At 43.7% G+C, this 21,953-nt stretch overlaps 1 protein-coding gene across 3 annotated transcripts in view; it reads left to right on the top strand.

Moving 5' to 3' along the window:
* Nucleotides 1-9,404: 9,404 nt before the first annotated feature.
* Mapre3 (microtubule associated protein RP/EB family member 3) overlaps nucleotides 9,405-21,953 on the top strand; it is a 53,865-nt gene continuing 41,316 nt past the window's right edge. For 2 of the 3 annotated variants that reach the window (XM_074049345.1, XM_074049347.1), the window contains exon 1: nucleotides 9,405-9,569. The gene's annotated coding sequence lies outside the window, so the exon portion shown is untranslated. Of the gene's footprint in view, nucleotides 9,570-11,335; nucleotides 11,403-21,953 lie in introns of all 3 variants that reach the window. The other variant, XM_074049346.1, reaches the window with a different exon arrangement.

Below are 21,953 nucleotides of genomic sequence, written 5' to 3' on the forward strand. Positions count from 1 at the left end.
TTTTGTTTCCTGGATCACCCGCCACAGCCTTTCTATTCATCTCCATGACCTGACGCAGAATCTGAACCCTGAACCGCCAAAGATGATGAACAGCTGACCTTCCGTGGCTCTGAGAGCCGAACGTAGGCCAGGCCTGCTCAAAGGCAAGTTCATCAGGAGGGGCTGCCTTCTCCCATCAGGTAGTCCCACCCCTGACTGCAGAAGAAGGGCTGTTGAGGGTGGCCAGGGAGGACAGGAAAGAGGTGAGAGAGAAAAGCAGTCCATTGGAAGTTGAGTCCTCCCTATCCAGAGGGGAAAGGAAAGCATTACTTATTAAGCACCTACTACATGTTAAGTACTTTTTTGTAGATCTTATGACCTATGGAGTGGGGGTGAAGTCCTCCTTATTATCTGCCTCAGACACTTTGTTCTCCCCTAGAAGGTAATGATGTCTGACAAGCCTTTGAGAAAAAAAAATGTAAGCCACCCATAAGCATGAGTCCTAATACATTCAGCCAACCCAGGTCATGATGCTTCTTCTCAGGTAAGGACTAGGAAAGAGTTGGGGACAACTGGAGAGGTGAGAGGCAGAAGATTCCAGGAAAGGGACACCCTTGACAGTGACCTCCTTTGGAAAACGCCTTCAGCTCCCAGGCAGCCAGAGAAGCAGCAGCAAACTGAAAATGCGAGGTAGATAGGTGAGCCTTCCCTGACACCATCCACGTGTAGGCACCTGCTTTTCCACGTTGTCTCTGATTTGTCTCTGCTCCCTGGCCTGGGCTCCTGGCCACAGCACTACCCAGAAATACCTCCAGGTGGCGCTTTAAGTTCACCAGTGGCTGCTTACTTTGGTTTAAGGGCCCAAGGCTGACCTACTAAGGTGAATAGATAAGCTCAAGGAAAGAGGGAGAGAGAGAGAGAGAGAGAGAGAGAGAGAGAGAGAGAGAGAGATTACCATCCTCAGCTCTGGACTTAGGATCCGGTCACCCTGGCACATGTATGAGAGACCAAAGCAACCTTTCTCGTACCTGGAACTCCCTTGGGGAAGCAGTCCCTTTCAGGGCCAGTCTTGGAATGTAAGATAAATAAAGACATCCACTTAAATTTGAATTTCATATAATTTTTCAAGTGTAAGTATGTCCTAAATAGTATTTGTGGCATACTAATATTTAAAAAATATATATGGTTTGTCTGGAATTCACATTTAACTAAGGTGTCATATTTATCTGGCAATTCTAGTTGGAGTTTATTACATGAATTTTCTTCCTTCCATTTCATATATGCCTGTGGAACATCTCTTGGCTCTATGTTAGATACTACAAAAAGGAGTCAAGGACAGCTCCTGTGTTTAAAAATGATCTGGGGAAAAGACATATGGATAAATAGTTATGGTATAGAAAATATAGGAGGTATAAGATAGAGGAAGAAATTTAGATTTGGATGTTGGCTTAAGTTCAAACTCCACTTCAGATGCTCACTAGCTATGTGGTCTTAGGCAAGTTACTAACTTTTCTGGGCTTCTGTTATGAAAATGAGAATATCACCCTTAGAAAGTGGCCAGAAACTGACATGTTTCTCATGCCTGGCTATGGTAAGTGGTGAATAAGTGCTAGTTTCCCCTCTATAAATAAATATTGGCAAGGTATGGCGGCTCATGCCTACCATCCCAGCTATCAGGGGCAGAGGTCAGAAGGATTGTGGTTCTAGGCAAAAGGCAAAAGGGAGATTCTATCTTGACCAATAAGCCAGAAGGGGTGGCACACATCTGTGATCCCAGCCGTGCTGGGAGGTGTAGGTAGGTTGTCCAGGTTGATCCAGGGAAAAAAACACAGGACCCTATCCAAAAAATAACTTAAGCAAAAAAGGCCTGAGGAGGGTACTCAAATAGTAGAGTGCAAGCCTCTAAATTCAAACGGCAGTGCTGCCAAACAAAGATGAATTTGAAAAAGAATAAATAATGCTCTCTAAGAGAGGGACAAAAGATAAATTACAGATTTAACTGTAGAACCATATAAGGCAGTAACAACTAAAAAGGCCATGGTGGCAATGAACTTCACTAGCTTTGGGAAGATCTCTACAAAAGAAGTAACACTCCATTTTTAAAAGAAAAATAATAGCTGCTACTATTTGATTGAATGCTCACAACATGCCAAGCATTATCCTAAGCTCCTGATGTCATCTCATTTCATTCTTATAGTAAACCTCTCAGGTATTTGCTGTTACAGTTCCCACTCTACAGATGGAAAGACTGAGACAGGTAGCTTGCTGTAGATCCAGCAAGTGGAGTATTTCCACTCAGGTCTGTCTAACTCCCAACTCATGCTCCCCACCTCTATCTTAAGTTGCCTTTGCACTGGATTTGCCCTTTGAGTATCTGATCACTAAGAAGAAAATCACAGACTGTGTCTATGAGGCAGAAAGAGCAGCCAATGCAGATGCAAAAGCTGAGAAGGGAAAGAGAATAGTTCTGGAGCCCCTAATGTCACTTCAAACTCATCCAAGTTAATCCAAGTCTGTATCACCCACCTGTTCTTCATGGAGATGTTTTCCACAGAGAGCAGAGTGTAACATCTTGTAATCTAAGCCAGGGGGCTGGAGATGCTGGATATTCTGTGTACAGTAAATCATTAATGCTACAGGAAGTTGGTCTTAAGATCTTTACAAATTCTCAATCTATATATTAGCTCCTATATTATTTAGTAAGGTATAGTGGACTGGAGTCACGTGACTTCTTGACTCTACTGGAGATTGTAATTATATTGATTGTTCCCATGTATTGAGTATTTACAGTGCATCAGGCACAACTAGGCACGTTCATACAATTTAATCATCACAACCAGAGGAGGCAAACCAAGGTCAAAGTAACATAGCGGGAAGAATTGGACCTGGTGCTTATGGGACTTTAGTAGGGTGGAGGGTTGGTGTACTCTCTAAGTAAAGACTCATTTACTGCAAGGCATATAATTAAAATCCAATCCTCAGCAAAATTACATATTGCCCACATGGATCCCTTGTAAATGTTCAAAACCATGTCAAGGGCTTCCTGTACTGTGGGACTCAGTCCTACTTTAGCGCCCTGTTCCACTTTTAGCTGGTTTCCTATGAATAATGAACAGGCTTGGTAACAGTTACTGGCATTGCAGTGCCTTCCTGCTTCCATGCCACATTCAGGTCAGGGCACCACCCCTATGCTAAACTGCAATCTAAACTCCAGCCCCCGACTAGGCAGAGTTAACCCCTCTCTTAGACACCCTCCCTCTATTTTCTTGACTTCCCCACCCACCTGGGAAAATCATAGAGAGGTAGCTTGGTTTTAGCTCTTTAGGCTGTATTTAGCCCTTTGCAAGGTTAAACTAAGCATACAAAGATAGATAAGATATGGTCTTGAGTACGAGACCCTCCCTAGGGAAGATGTGAACAATCATGGCAACACATGGGGGGCCTAACAAAGAATGCAGCTGGTACCAAAGAAAAAGAATGTGCCAGGTCTTTTTTTGGGCGGGGGGGGGAGGGCATGGAGTCCATGATTCTCAAGCCGGTCGCAGAGAATGGGTAGAAGTTTGACTGATGAAGGGCAAGGAGGGAAAACCCTATAATGCAGGCTCAGCCATGGAACAGAACTGGGCAATTGCAAGTGGTTGTTTTCATGGCTGACACCTAGAGGAAGTGCGATTTGGGTAGGCATAAAGGGAGTAAAGGGTAGAGTGGAAATTGTTGGCAGGATTCAGATTGTAAGTATGCCACCAAGGCAAGGAGTCAGAAATTTTATCCTTTAAGTCAGTATTTCTCAAAAAGTACTCCAAAAGTAGTGAGCAGTACAGGCATGGGTATGGGTGGAGAGCATCCTGGCTTGAGCCCCAGCTCTTCTTAAAAGTCTTACCTCCCAAATTGTGTGATTTTGCATTCTACTTCACATATAAAAGATGTTGTTTTCCTGAATCTTTAAACTTAGGGAGTATGTAGCTATTCTTAGCTCTTCTACCCTGTGTAATTACATGAATCTACCATCTCCAGAAGTTGTATAAGCCACTTTACCAGGGACAGACATGGAGATGTCAGCCTGGGAGTTATATGAAAAGCTTTACCTTCTAGAAAGAACCTTTGGGCAGTGGTGTTGAGGGTGATCAGAAGTGGAGGGAAGAGGTAGAGAGCAGGTGGGAGGTTCTGTAACAGCCAGGTCAAAAGTGGTCAAGGTGAAGGGGAACATATTCAACAGACATTTTAGAAGTAGAATTGATAGTAATAGAAAATTGCCCTAGGAGTTGGGGAGAAGAGGTGAGCTAGGATAACCCCCAGTTTTTTCCCAGAGGGTGATGCCATTAACAATAGGAATATAGGAAGGGTGGGGGAGGGTAAGTATATTGAGCTTAAGCACACTGGGCTTGTGGTGCCTACAGAACATAGGGTTAGAGCTAGAAGGCAGCTCTGAGAGTTCAGAGAACTGATTAGGATGGAGGAGCCGAGTGCGGTGGCTCATGCCTATAATCCTAGCTACTCAGGAGGCTGAGATCAGGAGGATCGAGGTTCAAAGCCAGCCCGGGGCAATTAATTCCACGAGACCCTATCTCGAAAATACCTAACACAAAAAAGGGGCTGGTAGAGTGGCTCAAGGTGTAGGCCCTGAGTTCAAATCCCAGTACCGCAAAAAAAAAAAAAAAGAAAAGAACTGATTAGGATGGAGGTATAGATTCAGAAGTTATGGGAACAGATGAGGCCACTTGGAATATTTACAGAGAGAGAAAAGTGACACAGGAACCCTGGAAGTCATCAATGTTTAAGGGCATATTTAGGGAACAAGGGCAAATGGAAAAAGGAATGTTAAAATGTTAAGATTATGACACCAAAAGCATAGGCAACAGAAGAAAAAAACAGACAAATTAAAATCCATGAAAATTGAAGAATTGGGGGCATGAAAAGACAATATCAGACTGGGGGTGTAGTCAGGTGGTAGAGCAAATGCAAACCCCTGAGTTCAAACCCCAGTACTGCCAACAAAAAAAAAAAAGACAGTATCAACAGAATAAAGTCAACTCACAGACTAGTAGAAACTATTTGCAAATTATATATCTAATAAGAGATTAGTATCCAGAATATACAGAAAACTCCTAAAACTGAACAACAAAAAGACAAACCACCTAATTAAAAAATGGGGAAAACGACTTGAATAGACATTTCCCCAAAGAGTATCCACACGTGGCCAATTAGCACATGAGGAGGTGCTCAGTATCTCAGTCATTAGAGAAGTGCAAATAAAAACTACCTTGAGATACCTGTTCATACCCCTTATGAAGTTACTATCAAAACCCAGGAAATAACTAATGATGGCGAGGATGTGAAGAAATGGGAAACTTGTACACTGTTAGAGGGAACACAAAATGGTACAAGTACTATAGAAATAATATGGAAGTTCTCAAAAGTTAAAAATAGAGTTATCATATGATCCAGCACTTTCACTTCTGAGTTTACATCTCAAAAAATTCAAAACATGGGACTGGTGGAAAGACTCAAGTGGTAGAGTGCCTGCCTAGCAAGCATGAAGCCCTGAGTTCAAACCCCAGTGCCACCAAAAAGAAAAATAAATAAAAAATATAAGCTGTTAAAAAAAATTGAAAATAATGTCTCAGAGAGATGTTTGTGCACAGTAGCAAGTAGCAAAATAGCCAAAACATAGAAGCAACAAAAATGCCCATTGATGAATGAATGAAGAAGTAAAATGTGGTATAAACGTACAATGGAATATTAGCCTAAAAAAAGAAGGAAATTCTGATATGTGCTACAACACTGATGAAGCTTGAGGGCTCTGTGTTAAGTGAAATAAGCAGTCACAAAAAGATAAATGCTGTATGACTCTATGTACATGAGGTTCTTAGAAGCAGTCAAAATCAAAGAGACAGACAGCAGAATGGTGGCTGCCAGGGTCTAGAAAGAGGAGGGAATGGGAAGTTAGTGTTTATTGAGACAGAGTATCAGTTGTACACAATGAAAGAGTTTTGGAAATGGATGCAAGTGATTAATGCATAAAATTATGAATATATTTAATATCATTGAATTGTATACTTTAAATGGTAAATTTTTATGTTATGTAAATTTTGCCACAATTTTAAAAATCTAGAAAAAAATAAAGCCAGGAGGACCCATGGCTCCTTGGGGGAAGTGACTGCCTTCAGGGATAGAGTAGGGGAAGGTACAAGATGAACCTGGAACATCTTGCACTAGAAAGCAAAATGCTCAAAGAACAATGGGGACAAGCCCAAAGGATACCAGGGACAGCTTGAAGTTTCCTCCACTGGCTCGATCTGTAGCATACTGAGCATCAAAATGAATAATCCTAGGACAGAATTATAACTATTGGAGAAATCCATATCCTCACGGTAATATGTGCCTGCCTGGGTTTCAGAATCACTGTGAACTAGGAAGTTTTGTGTACACCTCCTTTTTGAAATGATAATGTCCATAACAATTATTCTATGACTGAGCCACTATTGTATGTTGGATATGTAAGAAGTAGGTGATGCATCTCTTGACTTCACAGGTATCAGATCGGAGGATTTGTACCCAAGGTACTGGGCCTGAGAAGTCATATCCACACTGGGACCTGATTCAGATGACGAGATCCTATCTAGAGCTGATTCTGTCTTGGAATGAGACTTGAGGGAGGGTCTCGGAGGAGGAGACCAGTACATTTTACATCGAGTGGGATGTGAATTGTGATGGAGGGCAAGGTACGGTGACTTATATTTTCTAAGATATTGACTTTAACAATAGTTCCCATTGACATACTTACTGTGTGACTTTGTCATTTCTCCCGTGGAGAAATGGGAATATGTTCTTTCCCCTTGATATTGGGCAGGCCATTGTGATTTTGTTTTTCAGCCAACAGGACATGGTGGAAGTGTATGATTCTGAGGCTAGGTGTAAGAAGGGATGCAGCTTTTCTCTTCACTGAAATGTTTCCCCTTGAAACCTTCAACTACTACATAAATAGTCCAACTGCCCTGAAGTCACCATGTGGGAAGACAGCCCAAACTAGCTCTGAGACAACATGAAGAGAGAGGATTAGATAGCCAGCCCCTCCTGTTTAAGTTCCAGTGACATCCAGAGCCACCTAACTGAGCTCTTCCTAAACTCCCATTTCACAGCAATGGAGATAATGAAAAGATTGTTTTACATCACTAAATTGGAAAGATTCATTTTGTAGAGATAGATAACTGGCACACCTTAAAATATTAAAGTGGAGAATCTGGGTGAAGGGTAGGAATTTCTTGCAGAATGAATCTCTGCCCCATGTGTGACAAAGGGGTGGGGATGCAAGGATCATAATATCTTCTAAGGATTGCTCAGGACAGTGTATAATCACTCAAATCTGTATCTGCAAACACAAAGCTGAGCAGGAGGTTAGAAAGGGGAAGGAAGTAAAATAAACTGAGCCTCTGAGTCTGAAGTCTCTTCCTTGTCTTCATAGCATCCAGATACCTTGTGGATGCAGTTAGGAACAGCTTCAGTTTTCTAATTCTATAGCTAGGAACAAGTGTAGCCTGGGTATTTACTCTCCTAACCATTGCTTTGCCCTAAGAATTATTGTCAACCAGACCCGCTCCTGAGAATTGCTTTAGATATAGGGGGAGAGGGCATTGGCTAGTATGTCCTGTGTCCCTCTTTTTCCTTGCTTTGTTTGTAAGCTGCCTCCACCTTTGCTCCTGAGAAAATGAACTCAATTGGGTTCTTCGATACCAATAGTCCTGGCATGGAATCCATGCAGGTTAGACAGGGAGATTTGGAGGAGAATGCTTTGTGAAGCAGTCTTACTTTTGAGTCACTCAAAGAAAATGTAGCATCTCTGGCCTGTCAACAAACCCAGTAGAGTCTGGTGCTGCTCAGCGAGAAAGCACAATCAAAGCTGGGTTAGGGGATGACAGAAGGGTAAAACTGTGGACAGCTTACATTGATATAGTAGGTAACAGGAGTCAGGGAAATAGAGATCACTACCTGGACAGAACATCTACCCCAGTGGAAACACTTGGGCTATGGTACAAAGAAGGATAACAAGAAGCAAAAAATTCATGAAATAGAGAATGCTAGAATCTTGAATAACAGGCAACTAGAGTTTTAGCATTAAGATGAAGAACTAAGAGTGTGAAAGGGTTATAATAGCAGCATCTGTACTTAAAGACAAAATATATGTCCAGACAATGACTGGAATAGGTCAGAGAAAGTGCGAGAGAATGAAAACCTTTGTCTTCACTTGATTAAATTGCATAAACACTTATTGGAACTCTATGTGTCACACTCTGTGCTAGATGCTGAGGAGGCTGATGAATAAGACAGAATTCCTGCCCACTAGGGAAACATAGTCTGACGGGGGACACACATGTGTAAACAAAGGACACTACTGTAAGATGTGTGGAATAAAGGAAGTATTACAAAGTGGGTACAGAGGTAATCGAAAGACATCCATGGGAGTCAGGGTTGAAGAAAGGAAAGCCAGAAGGTATGTGCGCAACAGGAACCAAACTGATAAAACCACAATGGGGTTGGGCATTTTGGAGCCTTAGGGAGGGCAGTGGTGGGCAAGGACCTCAGGCATGGAGAAGAAGAGGTAACCAGAAGAACCAAGGAGATCCATAAAAGCAGAGTTGGAATAAGGAATTTAGGAAAACTAACGGGCATGTCAAAGAAAGAGCTGGTTATGAGCAGCTGGTGTACCAGACAAGGAAACAAGTGTTGTTTACAAATGCATTGGGAACGGGACAATCAGGTTGGTAAAAACTCACGTGATAGACTGGCTTGTTGGTGACCTTCTATAACCAGCCTGGGCTACATAGCCGGACTCTGTTTCAAAACAAACTCATAACAACAAAAACCCAATCAAACAAAAAACCCTCAACTGGTATGTTATATAAGACGATAGACAGCTCGATTTAAGGATAAAGGTGGCAAACTTCATCGTAGGAGACAAAAGGAATGTTTAACACAGGTGGAGAAAGCTGCATCTGGGGAGCGGAGTAACAGGCTGTGACTGGAAGTCATAATCCAAAAGAGGCCTCGGGTCTCCCACGTCCCTGGAGAGAGAAGAGCCCATCATCCGTCTACTTCGCAATCAGGTGTAAAGGCTGTTTCTTCTGTGAGTAGACAGGGTGAAGGAATTGTTATCCTGTTGCTAAGGAAAAAGGAAGGGGCTGTTCCCAGTTGCCATGGTGACGAGGTAACAGCGTTCCCTTGGTACCGCCGTACGTTTCCTAGGCGGTGTCTTCTCGTTGCTATGGCGACCTAGAGAGACTGTTCTCATCTGCACCTCCCGCCTTCGTTGCTAAGGCGAGGTGGAGGTAGGAGTTGTCCTCCTCTTGCCGCCCCGTTGCCGTGGAGACGGCGGGTGCCCTAGCCCCGCCCCGCTCGGACTGACAGCCGTGGCCGCATCGCGCCTGCGCAGTGCTCCCGTCCCCCGCAGTCTCGGTGCGTTGAAGCCGGAGACCGCGGCGGCCTCAGCTAGGACCCTCCGCCCGGGAGCCGCCGGCCGGAGCCGCAGCCTCAGCCGCAGCGCCCCGCCGCCCGTTCCCGCCCCTGCCGCCTCCGCCGGAGCCGCCTCGCGCACTGTGAGTCGGGGCCGAGGCGAGGACGCCGTGGGGCTGAGTCAGCGGGAGGCCCGGGCTGGGGGAGGGGAACCGAGCTCCCCATCTCCGCCTCCCCCGCCCCCCACTCCCAGCCGTGTAGCCCCCCGCCGGCCTCCCGCCTTCGTCCCTCTCTGGGGGCTCCCTGCGGCCTTGGCGACCAGGCCTCCCCAGCCACTCCTCCTCCCCTGCCCTCCTCCCTTCCTCCTTCCCTCCCTCAGGACGCACCTGGGGGCCCTTCATCCCGAGATGCGGCGCTGCCGCACCTCTGCTGTGGCCTATTTCCCCTCAAACTATCTCTCGTCGGTCCTTACTCCTCTCCCCTCTCCTTACACCTGGGCCTGGCATCTCGCGGCCTCTCTGGGTTTCCCCAGAGAAAGAGTGACAAGGGAGAGAATGAGGAGAGACTTGGGGAGCCGGGCATTCTGCTTGTGCAAACCTTGGGACCCCAGGGTTCTCACCCACATGCTCTTGCTCTGGCTGGTTTAGGGAAGCCGATCTGGACAGTTGTAACTGGCTGCCGACAGCCTGCGGGGCTTTCAGAATGGGTGTTGCTGGCAGGGTTCAGCCCCATCATGATTAGCTACTGTTTAGTGAACGCTAATGCACGGTGGCCTTCCAGTGGGCTAAGTGACTGCCCTGGCCGCGCGCTCTGCAGGGGAGTAGAAGCATAGAGACAGTGAAGGGAGGGGAGAAAAGGGTGCGTTGGGAGCTTAAGTTCCTGCGCTTCCGGTGCGTTGCTGTGAATAAGCATCTTGCAGTACTCTTTAAAATACCTTTGCATTACAACCTTGGTGTAATGTGAGATTTGAAAACAGACCTGATATCATCTACAGCAAGTGCTTCCTGTTTTGATAATGAGGCATATCGACAGGATTTGATTTCTGATACCTATCAATTCCATGGAATGACTAATCCAGAAATTTTGATATGCCATGATCAGAGTGGAGAGGAGGGAGAACTGAGGTTCCCCATGATGTAGGTCTAAGGCCTGGACTCCTGCCTCCTGCAGCTGTGAGTCTTGGAGGGGACTGTCACTTGATAGGGAATCTATCTGGACAATTCCCTAGGTTATGAGTCCCTGATTTGGATTAGAGAAAGGTCCCAAACTGTTTTCTTTTTCCAACAAGAAACTGAGCTGAAGTCAGAGTTGGCACTCACAGCCAGAAGCTCTTTAATAGTCATGCCTCATGCCTCAACTTGAGGCCTCCTAACTACCGTGTGTACCTCATTACCTCATTGTCAACTTCCTTTGATTCCTCTTTTTTCCCCCCCTGTGGCTTCTATATTTCAATGTACTGCTAGAAAATATGTGTAAATACAAGCCAGTTCCACTGTATGAGTGGCTTTGGGTTTTTGTTTATTTGTTTATTTTTTACTCCAGGATGCAAAAGAATGAATGGTCCACTTCTGAGAATCATGGTATTATGGTGAAGGTGCCAGTCGTTTGGAGTCTCTGGGGTTGCAAACAGCGAGAAATAATGATTTTTGCTCCTTGACTTTGCTCAATCATGGCCTACTGGCAGCCTCCTCAGAGCCACTCCCTGCCCCCATGCCCATCAGATTAGTTTACAGTAGCAAAGACGGCTGTCGCCCTAGTTTTAAAGATGGAGGTGAAGTTCTGGAAGACTGCAGCTTCTTCTGTCCTGTGTGCCAGTCTGGGGTTTGGTGGGATGTACCTGCCTGTGCTGCAGTGGGAACTCTAGGGCCTGAGACTTACATTCCTTCTTGTGGTCCTCTATGTCACATAGCTTCACTGAAATACCCAAGGAGGGCAGGAGAAGACAGCTGTGCTGGAGAGCTGCTCCTCTGGGCTGAGTGAGTGTATTTTGGGAATCAGTGTTATTACTGGGGTGGAGGGTTGTGAATTAAGCAAGAAAATGTGTCAAGGCTAGCTAGACAGATCAGGAGGGTGTGAGTAAAATGTTCCCTTTCCAGTTTGCTGTGGAATAGTACATATTCAGAACATCAGAGTGATTTTTTATATGGGTTAATTTGCCTTTGAAATCCATGCCAGTGTTTTATGAGATAATGATAGAATGAATGCCTTTTAAATGCTACTCTTAGAAATCAGACTAATACTTTTCTGATACATTGCCTGTCCAGCTGTTACTGAAGGTAGATCAAGGAGAGTCATCATTTGAACTAAGTTAGACCTAAATCGATGTGACATGTGATGGTTTGGGAGGACTGTATTTCCTTGATTCTAAGACATGCCAGAAACCTACTTTTAGGTATAATCATTTAACTTTGAGCTTTTAGGTAAAATAATTTAATGCTACCAGATCAAAATACATATGTTGATTCCAAGGTGTGTCTTGTCTTCAGAAGTATTAAGACAGTTGGAAGAGGCAAGATCTGAAGGTCTTTGTGTGTCTTTGACTTACAAAGAATGTTTGTGTATTTGTGTGTGATGATACCAGTCCTCAGTACCTCCTGATCATGCAGGCATTGCAAAGGTGGATCATTCCAATGCCTTCCTCCATGACAGCCCACTTTTACAGGGCTGTGTTTGCAAGATGATCAGCTGCAGTTAGGATAGTAGGATTCTCATATGGGAATCCAACCAGGAGCTTAATATGCTATGAAACTGAGCAAACAGCTAGCAGCACACCTGAATTTAGTCAAGTAACATTTTTCAGAAGCTGAACAGAAAATATAGTTTTTCTGACCAGAATGCATCTACCTCAATTTGTTTACACACATACTTATAAGAATTCTAAGGCACCGATTCTTCCCGGCTTAAAATGTCAGAAATGGAGGGGACCGCACATGGCATAGTTTAATGTCCTCATATCCAGATTTTGACATGTGACACCAAGAATTGCGTGACTTACCCTGAAGTCATCCAACTAATGTAAAAGGTATGTGAAAGTTCTTTGTCAACTGTGTACACCATGCAAGCGATTGCTGGTGGATATTAGTCAGGATTAGAACCCAGATTTCCAGACTAGAAATTCTACAACACCACATTGCTTCATCCCTCATCCTTAATAGTCCAGAGGGTTTTAATAAAAATAATTTAGTAATCTGTAATTAGTCCTGTAGACAAGAGCTTATTTTATCGTTTGAGATGTTGCAAGGCCAGGCAAAATTTAATGTCACCCTGTCTAATTAAATATTTACTTTTGTCGCCTTAAAAATAATTTTTCTTCACACATTCCAACTTCAGGAAGGTTTTCTTTTTTTAAGTCTGTGTCAACTAACAAAGCAAATGCAAAGTTGGGCATTTAAAGTCTCCTCAATTTCTTATCTGGGCAGCTGCTGTATTCCAGAAAGCAAGGTGGAGAGGGCAGAACTGGGGCTGAGAGCAAAGGAGCACGCTGGACAGCTTCATGGTTATTTTCCAGCTCTCATGTGGAACCTTTTATAGGTCCTGGAAACTATAGGGACTTCTAAGCCCTATCTTTGGGAAAACAAGGCAATCTGGCATCTGAAAGCAGGCAGACCTGAGTTCAAGTACCAATCTGCCACTTCCTGGCTGTGTGACATTGGACAGGTTATATAACTGCCCATTTCCTCATGTGCAAGCCTGGCTAATGACCCTCATTTTACAGGGTGGTTGGGAGGCTCCATGAGCGAAGGTATGCAGAGTACCTGCTTACTAAGAGTTAATAAGAGATAGCAATCATTATTTTATATTTACCAATGTCTAAAATTTTACTTTTAAACTTCATCATGACTTCAGTCCATCCCAGACCCCCTCAATAGCCCCCATCCCTTGGGAGCCCTGGCAGGGTGCTTGACATGCATAGAGAGATTTGTCCTGTGAAGACCTGGACTTGCAGTGTTATTTCAACTGCCAAATAAGAGAGAGTGTATATGAAATGCCTCTTTGTCTCCATGTATTCAGCTGACCTGGTTATCTGAAAGAATGGCCTGCACAAGCAGTTGACTCCAGCAGAGCACAGACTTGGTGTGTTTGTGTATTGAGGGGGCGGTTGGGGAGGCCAGTGTGGGGTGTGATCTCAATTTGAAATGGAAATACTGCTGAGCACTTGCTTGTGAGTAGAGTTGGCAAGGTCTTCACTCACTTCCTCTACTGTTAAGAGGTGTGTCTTGAACTGCTCAGATGGGCACTTGTGATCCAGAAAGCAAGGGGAAGGAGCTGTTTGTCTTAGGAAGGAACCTCCTTGCTAGTAAGGACAGCTAAAGGGAGGTCATTGTGGATGGGAACAATTACAGAAGGACTCAAGGCAGAGGCAGTGAGTAATTTAAAGGGTCAGGGCATGTGGGAGAGCACAGAGGAATTTAAATTCCTACATAAATTTTATTAGGGAAAAAATATTTGCATATAAGCATCTAAAGAGGGAAAAGACAGAGACTGGACATGTAGCTCAGTGGTAGAGCACTTGCCTAGCATATGGAAGGCATGGGTTTAAGCGCCAGCACTGCAAATAAACAAAGATTGAGAAGATAAATGCAGTAGTGGGATTTGCATGTTATAAGATTCATGTATGCTTTTATAAATCAGAAGACCAGAGTTGGTAACTGTCATTCAGTAAATACATTTTGGTACAAAAGAAACAATTGCTCTCTCTCTCTCTCTCTCTCTCTGATTGAACCTGGATCTTGCACATACTAGGCAAGTGTGCTCTGCCACTTGAACCACACCCCCAACCCTTTTGTTTTTGAGATAGTCTCTTATATGCTACCTTTGCCCTAGCTAGCCTTGTACTTGTAGTCCTTCTGCCTCTGCCTTCTGGGTAGCTGGGTTATGAGTGTGCACCACCACGCCAGTCCCCTTGTTCTCTGAACCAGCTAAAGCAGACATTACTTTTCTGATAAGCCAATTTAGTTTTCAACTATTGATAAAAGTGGCATCTGACCTATATGACCTTCATGAAAAAAATCTGTGAGCCAGACATGGTGGTGCACACCTGTAATATCAGCAATAGGAGCGTGAGGCATGAAGATAATGAATTTGAGGCCAGCCTGAGCTGCATGGTGAGACCTTGTCGCATAAACTTAAAAAAAAAAAAGATCCGTGCCTCTTAACATCAAGAGAACTCAAAACTTTGGGGGATCCAGCTGAAGTGTGGATGCACTCTAGATCAGGCCTGGCTGGTAGAGCACATCTTTCACCCAGTGTTTTATCAATTGCTTCTGTTGGGAATTGTTGATAAACTACAATAAAGTCATTAAATAATGTGGAGCTTTTAGTATTGGCATAATTTGTTATGTTTTAGCCAGGTGTCCTGCTTATTATAGAAAGATGACACACCTACCAGTTGGGCATGTGCTTTGGGTGCTTACCCAGGAGTTAGAATGGGTCATGCTGAGTAATTCACATTCCATTACCCAATCTTCCCTTTGGCCAAGAGTACAGATCTGTATAACAGTTGGCCAAGGTTGGCGAGGCATCCTGTGGCCAAGGATGGTTTTTCCCCTGTGTAGTTGGCTGGCCAATCCTGACTCAAGCTCTGCATCTTGTTTTCACTAGCACTAGGCCCTACCAACTCTGCTAAACTGGTTGGAAGCTGTTAATCAACTTTGTATCATAACATCAGTGTTCTGAGCTCTTGGCGCTTCGTTTGCCTCAAGTAAATAAGAACTTGGCCTATCTGGAATGTTTTGACTCCATGCAAAATGATTTTTCCTTGGAACTATTTCCTATATGTAGGTGATACACACCACTTGTATGATGTGCTTAAAATAACTGAGCAAGAAGTATGACTCCAAATCTGCCCAGTAGTTTCAGCTGCATATATATTTATATGACACAAACTCTTAGATCAGAAATTGCCATTCTAGGAATCAGTCTAGAAAATCAAAGGTGTGTTCAGAAATACTTATTCATAGATTTTTATGAATGCATTATAAATATCAAATATTTAAAACAACCAAAGGGTCAACAACTGGGGATTGGTCAGATTTGCACAAATAAAATACTGCATAGTCATTAAAAACATTTGTAAGGGGCAGGCATGGTGGTGCACACCTGTAATTCCAGCTACACAGGAGGCATAGATAGAAGATTGAGGTCTGAGGCTGACCCAGGCAAAAGCACAAAGACCCTACCTGAGTACTAACTAAAAAGCAAAAAGGCTGGGGGTATGACTCAAGCAGTAGAGTACTGTATACCAAGGGTGAAGCCCTGAATTCAAACTCCAGAACCACCAAAATAAATAAATAAAAGATTGTAGAAGAATATTTTTTTAAGTCAGGCATGGTTATTCATGCCAAGTGCCTTCCTGGCACTTGGAAGGCTGAGGCAGAAGGATCATGAGTTTGAGGCCACCTTGAGCTACACAGTGAAACCCTGTCTCAAAAAAATTTTTATTAACACCAGAACTTTTTATATAATCAATGAAAAGAGCAAGATGCAAAATAATATATCAAGGATGATACTATTTTTATAAGAGAAAAATATGAAAGGAGAATAGAAGAGTATCTGCCACATTTTAAGTGATTATCATTGAGCAATGCGTTATAAGTGAATGGCTTTTTTTCTTAATGTTTTTCAGCATTTTCTGAGTTTTTCTGCATTAAGTAACTGTAACTGTATTATATTTTAAGTCGGCAATATGTAGATTTCATGTAATAGAGCCATCTCTGAGAAAAATCACCAAGTACTTAGTTTTTTAATGATTATTTTGTTTCACAATTATTGTGATTAATGATATACACTTCTTCCAGGTGTTTAAGTAGCCTCTTCATTTCTCCTTTGAAAAATGTTTTAAGTATGTGTGTGAATGTGTATCTTAAAAACAGAGCCCAGGGCTAGTGGAGAGTGGCTCAAGTGGTAGAATGTCTGCCTAGCGAGCATGAGGCCCTGAATTCAAACCCCAGTACTAACAAACAATAGAAAAAGAAGAAGAATCTCAATATAGTCGTCTTTATCTCTTAACTTTTGCTGTGTACATCTAACAGGTGGTGTACCACAGGGCCCCATTTTGGGTGGCCTTTCTTTCTCCCATGTCTTTCAGATTCTCTGGATTCCCAGTTCTCCAGTACTCCAGCCCCACCCCGGAGTCTTTACCTCATGTTTGGGTGTGGGTGTGCCTATCTAAACTGTTTACAAAGACTTCCTAGCTCTGCCACAAACTCCTTCCTCCCTTAGCTCTTGGTCAGATTCTGTTTGGCCATTGGCTCTGAGGCCTCTTTTTCTTCCAGGGATGGAAACAGTTGGGTGCCCACCAGTGGCCACCCCATGACAGAGGCCCTGCACAGACACAGACTAGGTAGCTCCTTCTTTGCTCCCCTCGGTTCTCTGGAGCCGCTGACTTTCTGGGAGAGCTGGCCTAGCAGCCTCATCTTTCCTAGCCACACATGCATTTCCTCAGGGTGAGGAAATGCATTAAGAACAGAGAGTTCATTAAGAACAGAGACTGTCTTATACAATAAAGCACCAAAGATGTGTTACTGACATCCAGTGTGGTCATATATGCTAATCACTCCCACATCCATCTTATCTTCCAGTCCAGTGGATGGACCCTTGCCTTCTAATAGCCCTGGAGTCTCCCAGCTCTGAGCACTGGGAAAGTGGTGCTTTTGGCCTCCTCCTGGGAATACAGGACTTGGAGTTGAGGGACATATGGCCTATCACACAGCTCTGCCTACAATAAATGTTTGCTAAGCAGGATCTGTCTAGTTAGGACAGATCCAATTGTTCAGACTACCCAAACACTTGTCCCAGATGGGGCAGCTGCCCTCCCTGCTGTCTGGAATTATTAGTGAACAAGGCTTTGGGTATGTCTGGCTGGAGATGCTACACCACTGAGTGATTGTTGGAGAAGCAGTCATCTTATCTTGAGGGCATTGTTTTGGTCACCTTGTAATATAATATAATTCTAGTATAATATCATTGTCACCTTGTAGTGGTAGTTCCTGACTAGTAAGAAATGAAATCTTAGCTACTTCTGAGTCAGCAAGATCATAGTTGGGACCAATGTGTGTGTTGCTATGTAAAAGGGGCAGGTCTTGGACCACAGGATGAAATTCAATATCCCTTCCCACGTGACAAATATTGTGCTGAAGGCTTATCTTTGTTGGTATAAGATGTACCTTGTGGTCAGATTTTTCTACAGCACCAGACTCTTGCACCCAGCTACCTCACTTCCTTTCAGGTTATTGCCACTTGTCAAGGACTCTGATTTAGTTTCTAATTTGTTCTGATTTTTAGATTGGTAGAGTTTGCAGCAAAAAGCTTCCACTTTTGCATCTATTAACACCCTTAAGTGACAAGACCCCTGTAAGTAGGGAGATGTGTGATAATGCCAGCCCCAAAATAGCAATGCACAGTGTTTTGAGATAACTTGATAAGACTCATATTTCCGAAAAAAGTATAGTTTCCAGGTTTATAGGTTATTCTTATAAATTTGTATGTGATCTTCACAAGGCCTGAATCATAAGTATAGCGTCAACAAGTATTTACCAACTCCTTTCTCTGTTTTGCATTTGTTGTCATTATGATATGTAGAATAGTAAGATTCAGCTCCTGTCCACAAGGAGACTGTAGTCTAGCATTGAAGATGGAATGATTAGTATATGTGATGATACTGGATGCCAGTAACACATCTTTCGTGCTTTATTGTGTAAGACATGGTCTCTGCCCTTAAGGAACACGGCTAATATTCTGATGAGCGGTTGAACGGAAAATTACATATCATTTAAAGGGATGGGAACTTAGCAGTGATAGGAATGGGTGCTAGGGTAGTCCAGTAGGAAGAATGGCCCCTGGAATTGCTAGGGAAGGCTTCTGAGACGGAGTCCCACTGGAGCTGGGTGTGCAAGATGGTATAGGGGCTCAGCAGCAGACAGCCAAGTAAGCATCAGGCAGAAGAAATGAACAGTGTGTCAGATGTCATGGCACTTGGTGTCTAAATCCCTGAGGGCTTCTGAGAGGAAAACAATCATTGTGAATTGGGAAAAGCTTTGCAAATCAGAACCTGACCTTGCCCTTGAAAGTGAGCACAGTGTGAATAGACAGAACACCATTGAGGGCTTACCACAGGGTGCAGCAGCAGCAGTGAGGACATCCCAAGCAAGCGTGGTGAGAACCTTAAGTGTGTTGCCCTTGCCATATTGAGGGTGGGAAATGGTTTGGAGTTTGGGAGAATATTGGTGACATTAAGGAAAATTAGCATGTTTGAAGAGACAGTTTGGAAATGAGTTTAGTTCTAGACACTGAGAACTAGGAACAGAATGGCAATGGGGTGTGATAATGGGGACATACAAGTGGAGTGATCACATCAAAGCTGAGAGTAAGGTTGGGGGTGGAGCTATAGATTTCTTGCCTGGGATCTGTACAGAGATTTAGGGTGCAGTCAAAGACCAGATCCCAAGTAATAGGCTTTGGGAATCATCCATAGTTAGGAAAGGAGTGACAAGATGGGGAATTAGGATGGCTCAGTGGCAAGGAAAGAGAAAATGTCAAGGAGAGTTGCTGGTTTAACTAGATTTAACTAGAAGAAAGACTGATGATCACTTATGATATCTGTTCAGTGAAACTCTGGAGATGGAACCACATCACAGAGGAGTAAGGGGGGAATTGGTAAAGAGAAAATAGAGGTGATGGATGGTCACCAGAGAATGGCAACAGGGAAAGGGAGAAAAGAGTAATCAGTAGAAGCAGTAAGATAAAATTTTTTGTTATAAAATAATTACATTCTTTATCAACAAGCATTCATAAATTTGTAATAAGTTTTTTCATAATACATTTTGTACTTGTATTTTTTAAAACTATACTTTTAATATACTTTTAGTATATTTTGTGTATTACAATGTGTTTCATCTTGAGATTTCTCTTTATCAACATGATCCATATATCTGTCACTTTGACTTCTATTTCTCTGTGGTATCCCATTGCATGGATTACATATGTGCATCATAGTCAGTCTGTTACTGGGCTGTCGGGGTATTTCCAGCATTTTGTACATGTAAATATCCCTGATCTGAATATAACTGTACAAGCGACATTTTGGAGAAATGATCCACATTTCTCCAGGGTGTCTTTCATAAAGTGGAATTATAGAGGCAAAGGATACTGTAGTGAGTTTTGGCAGTATTTTTTTGGTGGTACTGCAGTTTGAACTCAGAGCCTTGTGCTTAGGTGCTTTACCACTTGAGCCACACCTCAGCCCAGTGTTTTTTCTTTTTAAATAGAGTTGTTATACACTGATGGTGAGCCAACCAACTTTCAGTTACAGTTTGTTATCAGAGTGATTTTTGAAAGTAAGAAGGTCCGAGTATATTTAATGACAGAAGAGAAAAGGAAGCCAAATGCCAGTGGCTCATATCTATAATCCTAGCTATTTGGGAGGCTGAGATCGGGAGGATCACAGTTCAAGGCCAGGCTGGGCAAATAGTTCACTAGACCCTATCTCCAAAATAACCAGAGCAAAATGGACTGGAGTTGTGACTCAAGTGGTAGAGTGCCTACTTTGTAAGCTCAAAGCCTTGAGTTCAAACCCTAGTCCCTCCCCCCGCCAAAAAAAAGAAGGAAAAGGAGTTACAGACAGCACTCCATGTCTGCAAGTTCTGCATCTGTGGATTTAACCAACCACAAATAAAAAGAATTTAAAAAATTCCAGAAAGTTCCAAAAAGCAAAACTTGCATTTGCCATGTGCCAAGTACTACATTGAATCCACGTGAATGAAGCCACGTGTAGCTATTACATTAGGTATCAAAAGTAATCTTCTCATGTGCTCCTAAATCATCCACTTTGACCCTGACCTGACTTAAAGTATAATGGAGGATATGCAAATACTAGACCATGTAATATGAGACCTGAGAATCAGTGGATTTGGGGATCTGTGAGGGGTCCTGGAGCCAATCCTCCTTGAATACCAAGGCACAACTCTATTTGAGGAAAATAGTCTTCTGCAAGAGAGAAAGGGAGAAAAAAGAAATGATCTTTGGGATACCAAGGAAGGGATCACTTCACAGGGGAAAGAGCACCTCCTTCCTCTGGGACTGGTAGGAGGAGAGGATGATTCTTTCTACTCAACTTGCAGGTGAAGTTCAGAAGAGACACTGGGGTTTCTCCTAAGAAAAGGCCTTTGCTTCCTCTAAAGCAGAGCCAAGGCCACTTGCTGAGGTGGGGATGAGGAGGTTGGCAGTGGGGGATAATATCTAGTAATCACTGAGAAATGAGCCTGGACACGTGGAAATGGATAACAGTCTCATTGTGCAGGGGTGGAGGCCAAGCTGGATGCATGCATTCATAATGGGCCAGGTCTTCAAAGTCCACTGGCCTGGAGAAGCAGCAGTGGGAGTGAGGCACCATGACTCGGGGTGGCTTGGTATGCTCAGGGCAAGGTTTCTGAGGAGGCAGAATTCAGGATGGCAGAGAAGCAGCTGGCCCTAAGGCCAGAGGTAGAGGAAAGGGCTACCAGTCTAATACAGGCACTGGTAGTCAGCCAGAATGAGGGGCTGAGTAATTATAGCCCTAGGGAGAGCAGAAAACAGGTTTGGACTATGAGGATGAGTACTGAGGAAGTATTGACAGAGAAAGGTTTTAATTCTAATTTTACAGTTTGGCAGAGGCTGTTTTACTTTTCATTGTCTACCTTTGGGTCACATTTGGATTTTTTTTAAACACAAGCATGTATAACCAGTAACATTAAACTAATAGTTAAAATCTTAAGAGTTGGGCCTTCGGAGTGTAATCAGGTTGCTTTTGAGACTCATGAAGGAGAACTGTAGATGACAGGATCATGGCGTCTGGCTTGATAAGGCCTTGGAGCTATGAGGAGCCTCCACATGTTAGCCAGTAACTCCCGTGGCCCCAGCTTGTCACCACTACAGTGGCGCACGGCCACCAGCCTTATCTGCCTGCACACTGTAGTGTTTAAAACCTGAGGTGCTGACCTTCCCCAGGCTTGATAATCATATCTTACATGTGCTGTGCGTGGGTGGGGTTGTTTCCAACTCTGATCAGATCCCCTACTGAGCAGGTCCTCTCTGGCCTCTACTAATGAAGGACCATCCAGCCTCTGTGAGTGAAGGAGGAGGATGTTGTCTGTGTCCTTCAGACAGATGCAACCCCTTGCTAGGAATGAAGTTCATGAGTAGCATGTGGGTTTCAGCCCTCTTATCCCCTCAGCCGGCTGCTTTATGTAGTGTACAAACTGTACAACTGTCTGTGGCATTCCTGTTTCTCTCTTGCCCGCTTTGAAACTTGGCCTAAGGCCCTTGCCTCCTCTGACCCTTCTGTGTCTCCTAGATCATCCACTTTGACCCTGACCCTGACTGACACCCTTGGCTATGCCCTTTATTTCACCTGCTGGACTCACATTACCTTCACACTGCACAACTGAAGCCATTTACACTACTAAAGATACAAAGTAGTCACGGGGCTGATGACAGGGGGGATAGGGTGGGAACACATGGGAAGACAGGTGCAGGCATCAGTGTGGGGAGAT

The sequence above is a fragment of the Castor canadensis genome, chromosome 12 (genome assembly GCF_047511655.1).
Source record: "Castor canadensis chromosome 12, mCasCan1.hap1v2, whole genome shotgun sequence".
Classification (NCBI taxonomy): domain Eukaryota; kingdom Metazoa; phylum Chordata; class Mammalia; order Rodentia; family Castoridae; genus Castor; species Castor canadensis.